Source organism: Callorhinus ursinus, unplaced genomic scaffold (genome assembly GCF_003265705.2).
Source record: "Callorhinus ursinus isolate GAN/ISIS: 27379988/994484 unplaced genomic scaffold, GSC_fseal_2.0 scaffold1, whole genome shotgun sequence".
Taxonomy (NCBI): domain Eukaryota; kingdom Metazoa; phylum Chordata; class Mammalia; order Carnivora; family Otariidae; genus Callorhinus; species Callorhinus ursinus.
Genome location: NW_027397063.1, coordinates 19319233 through 19327456, shown reverse-complemented (window position 1 = coordinate 19327456; position 8224 = coordinate 19319233).

Genomic DNA, 8224 nt, shown 5'->3' with positions numbered 1-8224 from the left:
TAGGGTTATTAAAGAGTAATTATGAGAAAATGCAATGATTAAAGTTGGCCCTAATTCAGTATGACTGGTGACCTTGTAAGAAGAAGAAACTGATACACAGACCTGTAGAGATGGAAGATTCTGTGAAGACACAGGAGGGAGATGGCCATTTACAGGCTCAGAAGAGAAGCCTCAGAAGAAACCAATCTTGTCAACACCTCGTTCTTGGACTTCTAGTCTCCAGAAATGTGAGAACATAAATTTTCATTTTTAAGCCACTCAAATTGTCGTATTCTATTATGGCACCTAGAAAACTAATATACCAGCCAATGTTTGGATGATCTTTTTGGTTTCTTCCTTTAGTGCAAATGTTCTCTAATCTTTCCTTTGCCTAAAAATGAAAGAGGAACTTTGTAGAATGCAAATCTGGGCACCAAACACAAAGATTGGGTCAGCAGATTTGATTCTAACCAAGGTGGTCTCTAGTGGCATGAGTAGACCAATATTCTCTTTTTTGGATTCCATAAAACTGGTAGGAAGTGACTCTTCCTTGAGGTAAAACAAAACCAAACCAAAAACAAACAAAAATAACTCTCCCAAATTGATTCAGAACCCTAAAGTCAAGACCTAAAATTTTGAGTGGAGTTTTTATTTCTGGGAATGACAAAATCATTTGCTTCAAAGCAGTCATTCCTGCTTGGAAAAGGGAAAAAAAAAAAAAAAAGCTGCACAAAATAAAGTACATGTAGCTATGTGAAGGCATTGGAGAACTACCGAAGTAATGAAGACGGAGGATTTGCACAGGCCTGAAGCCAGAAAAGAATCAAGTTGGATAAGCCCAACATCAGGTGCTGCTTTTCTCTTCAATGCCTTTACCAATTCCTAAAGAGGCAGCTCCGAGATGGTGTAGCTGGGTAGTGTTTTGGGCTGACTTATGGAACTTGAGAGGATGGGAAGGATTGATGTTCAGGACCCATGAAGAGGGAGAGACCTTGGAAAACACCTTGTACTGGCACTTTGAAAGGTTATACTCCAAGAATAAGAGTAAACAGAAATAGGCCTTTGAAGGAACTAAAGCCCAGGTTTGAGTCTTTCCAATGACTGATGAGATTACTGTGAATTGCTAGCTGGGTTGCCCACTGGAAATAAAATATACATCATTCCAAGCCTGATACAGTCTCTTCAAACTTTACATATAATATCAAGCAAGCTGAATCAGACAAAGCAAGATAAGTACAACAAAAACTGGCAGAAAAGAAGACATGAACTTGAATTTAAATGACAAGGAAAAATCATTAGGGAAAGATACATGGGAGAACCAGATCATGAAAAGATCATGCAAAGACTTTAAACTAAGTGTTATAAGCAGGTTCAAGGAAGGAATTCATTGGCAAAATAGAAAACTTCAAATGGCAATTAGAAATGTAAGAAAGAACGAAGAGCAAAATAAAAAGTAAATATGTGGGAGAAAAAACACTTCTGGAATGGTGGAGTAAGAACCTCTGAAAATATATTCCTCCAGAAAAACTATGAGAACATTATAGAAAATGATTAAAACCAACTTTTTTTAGCACTCTGGAAATTAATCAAAGGACTATAACAGTCTGAGGAATGTATATTCATCAAAAATGACAATCTAGGTAAGAAGAATGAGTTCTGTGGCATTTTAACCTGCCCTATTCTCACCCCCCTCCTCCAGCCCCATAGTAGCCTTGAAAGCCAGGGGCTAAGTAACACGGAAGAGGGAGAATGGATTTGGCATTCTCCAAAAGCCTCATCTCCAGATAATTGTTACTACTTCAGGTGTCTGGCAGCTACCTGGAACGTCCACGTCAAAGGACTTTTCTTTAGTTGAACTGACTCAGAATTTGCTCAATGGGAAAGGTTCTATGCCCAGAGCATTTGTGAAAAAAATTCAGTGACAATTATTTAACATCCGGGTAGCTGACCGAGGCGGTGATACCAGCTGGGGCAAACAAGAGGCTGGCCCAAAAACATAAAAGGAAAATTTGGAGAGTAAGATGTTCATACGGGGTTTTAAAAAAGCTCTGACATAGTCCTGGGGATGTAGAAAGTCAGGCACATTGGCAAGGCTATGGTGTGTCCAGGCCAGGAAAGATCTAAGAAGACCTTAATCTCTCACAAAAAGAAAATCAAGCAGAGTATGATGGTCTTGGTAAATTGAGAAGGCAGAAATTAGAATGCACAGAGGCTGAGATGGCTGGAATTTGTGCCACAGAATACATACGAGGAGAGGGCCATTTTGAGTTTGTTCAGAGGTTAGAAATGTGGATTTTATGTTCTTTTGCTGTCTCTTTCCTTCCCAGAGCTTTTTCTCACTTCAGTGGTATTTTCCTGTTATCAGTTTTCTGGCTCTTCTCAGAAATACAGAAATACATTTTACAAATGCCCCCATTACCACTGGATGGCCTCAAAGACTGCAATTAACTTTAGGCTAAAATTGCCTCCTAATCTTTCCACTCCTTCCCTTGAAGGTATACTACACATCCAGTTCCGTCTGCTTCAGTTCACTCTCCATTGCTTTTCCGTATTAGTCCAAGTTTTATAGGTGCTTCTTGTGAGGTGCATCCTCTGATAGAACATTACTCCACAATTAATGGAAACCTTCAGATTGATTAATCTCCAGAGTTCTGAAAAAAATTTGATACCGATAAATACCTGGTAGAAAATTTGTAAAAAGCAACATCTGTTGCTTTTTCTGAATATAAAAGCACTGATAAGGTTAATGTTAATTTGAACCAGTACATGCAAGGGCATATCAAATATGCCTAAGTCCCTAATTAGCATAAAATGCTTAGCCTAACACCCAACAGACAAGAACAACATTGGACTTCCTGCCTGTGTCCAGAATGCACTGATCTTGCTGAAGACAGTTATGTGAGGTTATTATGACCACCTATTTCTGTTTGGGTAGAGAATACTTGTGAACAAAGGATCAGATGGAAATAAACAATAGCCAAAAGAAATAGAATGTCTGGTCAAATAACAAACATAAAGTAGTACATATCTTTCCAGTCTATCAGCTGTCATGGCTTGTTTGCTTAATTGATTGCTTAATTAGTTTGTTGAATGAAAATAAATGCATTTTATAACAGTAAGTAGTTTCCTTGGTTATTTCTTTTAACTGGCATCCTCAGCCAGATCTTTGCTGTAACCTGTGGTAGAATCTAAATTTAGAGTGTATAAATTAAATTGGCAGATGACTTAAATACAACGGGCTTGCAACTCCTGTGCTGTAGCTACCTAGTAGTTAGTTCTATTCCGTTTTTTAACTTTCAAAGTTAGATATTATCATTAATAATTGATATAGGCAATTGTTTTATATTTACAGACACATTAATCATTATATTCAATATTTCTTATGTTCCGACTGTCATCCTCTAATCAATTTTCTTCTTATTGAAGTACATCTGAAGTTCCTCTCATTAAGGTGATAAACATTCAAAGATTTTGATTTCTGAAATGTCTTTACTTCCCCCTTGTTCTAGTAATAGAGTTTGGCTGGATACACAATTCTTGGTTGATATATATTTTCTCACATTTTGTCTTTCTACTATCTCTGGCTTCCCTTGTTAATGTTGAAAATTCCATCATTAATCTGTCTATCATCAATCAATCTATCATGCCTTTGTAGGTGGTCTCCTTTTTCTCTCTGATGTTTTTAAGATCTTCTTTATTTGCTTGGTGTTTGTATTTTCACTACAATATTTCCAGGTGTCTATTTCTTTGTATTTTTCTTGTTTGAGATATACTGGCAGATATTTTTCTTCCGCATAATCATTGAGGGACTGAGTTCTTTTTATGTCCCAATGACTCGCTTTTCATAGTCTTAATCCAGCCAGCAGAAAGGAAAAGAGACTGTTGGGGAGGCACATTAGCTTTTTAGTACCTTTGGCCCAGAATGACATATGTCAATCATTTCCACTCATTTTTCATTGAACAAACAGTAGTCACAAGACTACAGCTAAATGCTAGTGGGTGGCTGCTTCATAATCCATCTTTTTCTTTCCAGGTATAGAACACATTTTTCCTCTCTCCAAGGAAAACAGCCTGAAGTCACTCAGCTATTACATTAGTAGACAAAATTCAGAGCTCTTTAGGTGATGTTCAGTGTAGTAAGCTGAATAATGGCCACCCACAGATATCAGGTCCTAATCCCTAGAACATACCAATGTTACCTTATAAAGGAAAAGAGTCTTTGCATATGTGCTTAAATTAAGGATCTTGACATTGAAGATTATTCTGGATTATGTGAATGGATTTTAGATGCAATCACAAGTGTCCTTATGAGAGAGGGAGAGGGAAATTGAGAGAGAAGAAGAGAAGACAGAAAAGGAGAAAACCATGTAAAGATGGATGCAGAGATTGGAGTGACGGGACCCCAGGAATGGAATAACAGCAAACACCAACAGCTGGAGGAGGCAAGGGATGGATACTCCCCAAGAGTTTCTAGAGGAAGCACAGACTTGCCAACACCTTGATTTCAGCCCAGGGAAATTTGACATTGTACTTCTGGCCCCCAGATATGTAAGAGAATAAATTTCTGTTGGTTGAAGTCACCCAGTTTGTGATAAATTGTTATACTAACTACAGGAAACTAATATACTCAGGCACTCTTCATGATCATTTGAACATCTTTTTGGAGTGAGTCCTAAGGACAGTGAAAAAAATTAAGTAGTCATCAGACTTCCTTTATCCTTCTTGGAGAAGAGAGATTATTCGTGGATGCCATATTATCATGTCTGATGTTTTTGGCTTGATGAAACATGCATGAGGAACATGCAAAGTAGGTTTGTCTCCTCAGTACTTTTTGGGGTCGTCATCTTACTTTTATAACATAGATAGCCCACAAGGAACTAAGTTTACTAGACTGTGAACTATTTTAGCCAATTACAATTGGAGTGTATTTCATCTATCACTTTTCTTTTAGCTGTGATGCTTAAGGAATGAGAGACTTAACCTTGATGGTGTAAGTGAAGAAGATTTTTGAGCTTCCAGTATCTTTTCACCCTACTTCAGCTAATGTCATTCTAATTTCCACTGAGTTAATTAACTCTCCCAATTTGTGTTATTTTAGTGAGACTGAAAAAATCACAATGCTCTCTCTTCCAAGCAAAGAATGGGCATATGACTAAGCTGGAGAAACTGGGCTTCCATTCTGAGGACTTTGACTTTTGAGTAGAGAGACAAGGACAGAAGAGGGTTCAGAACTCATCCTTGAGAGGATGATCAAGTATGTGTGCTGCCTGGAAATCCAGAGAAGCTTTTGGTCCAAGCCTTTCCAGAGCCTGATCCTCAGGCTTTCCAGAACCTGACTTCCTGCTAATATTGTAAGCTGCCCCCAATAACATTAAAGTCAATTTCATACTTGCTTAAATTGGACATCATAAGTTTCTGTTGCTTGCAACTAAATAACCTTAAATCTACAAGAAGTTACAAAACTAAATTCTGACATCTTGATGGTATTTTGCACCTGGAGGAGAGGGAGAGAGTGTACCTTTTAATGGGAAAATTATGAAAAGAAATGTTAACCTACATATTTATTTGGCTAAAGGCAAAAGTTGTTCTTAATATCTCAAATTTTTTCCCAATTCCTTTGCTCCATGTGCTTTAAAATGTCTCCATTAGTGAGAGCGTTGGCAGCCGTCTATTCTGGCAGGTTCAGAAGTATTTTAAGTTATATAATCTAATATGTAAGCAGATCTACTTCTTTTTAAAAGTACAAAGTCGATCTCATTTTATTTGGCCTTTTTACTGATCAATACCTGTGTAAAGATATTTCAGCAGCATTTCCGCTAAATAAAATTTTCTTTCAAACAGCAGAGATCAACAAATTAGTTTGATAATATTTATTCTAATAAATGGTATATTTATGTTGGCAGTAGGCAGGTACTTTAAAAATAATGTCTACTTAAAGAATAACTGTGGGATCATATTTTAAGATAGTGTTTTAGATTTTCTGTTATTATACCATGATTTTTTTTGGAAACAATTTTGTGCTTATATTGGCAGGTATTATTGAATTAAAAACTGGGTCTTCATTCAGGGTCCAGTAAGGAGAGAGGAATCACAGAATTTTAACAAAGAAAGTTTAATATGAAGAATTAATAACTATAACCAATGCAGATTACTTGCCACAGAAAAAACTAAAGAATAATAGAACAGATAACAGGGAAAAGTCATTACCTCTAAGCCTGAGAGGCAAAGCACAAAGGAACAAATCTGAAAGAGATACTCCTCCCCTCCAGAGGAGCAGTGCCATTCAGCAGAACTCACTGGTGGGGAGGGGTCACCACTGGGTGTCGTAGGCCCTGCTGGATATTGTGTGCCACAGGAGCAAGCCGAGAAAGCACACTGCAAGGAAGCTTCATTTTTCCTGCCGTGTTCTTTCTGGCCATCTGCTGACAACATTGAACATCGTGTCACCTGAGTAAAGGGAAATGTTTACAGGCTCCATCCCCAATATCATAAGTAGAGCAACGGAGGGTGGATTTGGAAATGAGAGGTAACAATTGATAATTGGCACAAGATAAGTGAGATTGCTTTCTTTTTTCTAAGTGAAAGCAAAGGATTTTTTTAAACTTGGAATCCATCGATTTATCCAATCAGGGAAATCAGTCCTTGGGTAGAATTTTACATAGAGCTTCATATAGGTGTTTAAACTGCAAAAAATATTTCATGTTTAGGTTTTGGAATATTCCCTTGAAATATTTAGGTACATTTATGCAATGAAAACACTGGAATTCTTAGTTTTAGTCTGTGAAAATTCTCCGTTGGAGAATAATTTTCTTATAAATGAGACAGCCTGCCCACAAACAGTCCATTCCCTAAGGGGAACATCTGTGGTTTCTTAAAAATTGAGTTCAGATTGTATTTGTGTGGTGAAGGCCAAGCTGATTTTTATGTTCTGCTGATTCATCCAGACATGAAATTGTATCCCATCCAACATGATTGGGTGGGAATAAATAGGCCATCGGCTGAGGTTGCATGTACAACACATTGTAAACTGTAAAAGCAGTATGTAAAAGCTGTTCCATAAGGATTTCTGTTTCGACTTTGCTTTCTCTAATGTCACTTAACTCCCATAAAATTGTTCCAATTCTCCTTTCAGAAATGATTCTTACAAGCTGTTGAAGTGACATAGCAGTGCTCAACAGGTGGGCCAATTAACAATTTACTCTTCATGACTCTCTAGGACTATCGGAATTTACTATAAAGTAGCAGATCCTAGATATCATTTGTAGGAAAACTAACTCCTGCCCAAGGGGGTCTGAACGTTATTAGAACTTCAGACAGCTGCCACCACCCACCCACCCAGGACTTTCTCTGGAAACCCTGGCATTTCACCCTACCCTTATATGTTCCAAATCCTCATTGTCCGGAGTTTGTTTTGACGTGACTGCAGAACCAATCAGAGAACTCGACTGGAGCAGAGGCTTGCTGTTTCTCAAGATGTTACACAGAAATATGACTGCATCCTAAAAATCAGAAAGAATGTTTTATAAGTTCTTTATTTTTGTGCTAAGATTTCCAGAGTTTACCTACCAACATAAGGATTAACCTTATCTCAAAGTTAATTCATAAAGGTTAAGAGTTTCTAAACATCACTACCATGTTTCCCAATTGTGCACAATCATTTATAATTTAAGCAGAAAGGAAATACAGCATGGGTAAAGCTAAAGTGTTTGCCTCTCATATTTCCATCTAAACTGTATAACTGGAAGGGGGTATGTCTTGGATACCAGAGAGTTGAGCATGGGCTGCTTACCACATCACATGCTGGTTTCTGTAAAGTTTCTGTAACAGTGTTGTTATCTAAGTAGTATAGATTCTCCCTCTTTAATTCCCCCCCCAAATTCCTCATCTTCTAATTACTGTAAAAACTGGTTTCATTTTGCTTGCAAGTAATTTTCTGCTTCCTACGTTTTTGTGGTTTGCTAATTTGGAAAGAATTATAATCAGTGTACTCTACCAGAGAAAACTCTGTAATATGACAGAGTCCAGGGTAGAAAAGTTCCATTTTCTGTGTTTTGGGCAGCTTTCAAGAACTTTATTCACAGTCAGTTGGTCCAGTCAGATGGTCTTATTTGTTTTATAAGACAAGAAACAATTCCTTACAAATATGGTAATATGTTAGAGCTGCTGCATAAGAAAATAACTAACTCACTCCCTCCTTCCCTTCCTTCCTTCCTTCCTTCCTTCCTTCCTTCCTTCCTTCCTTCCT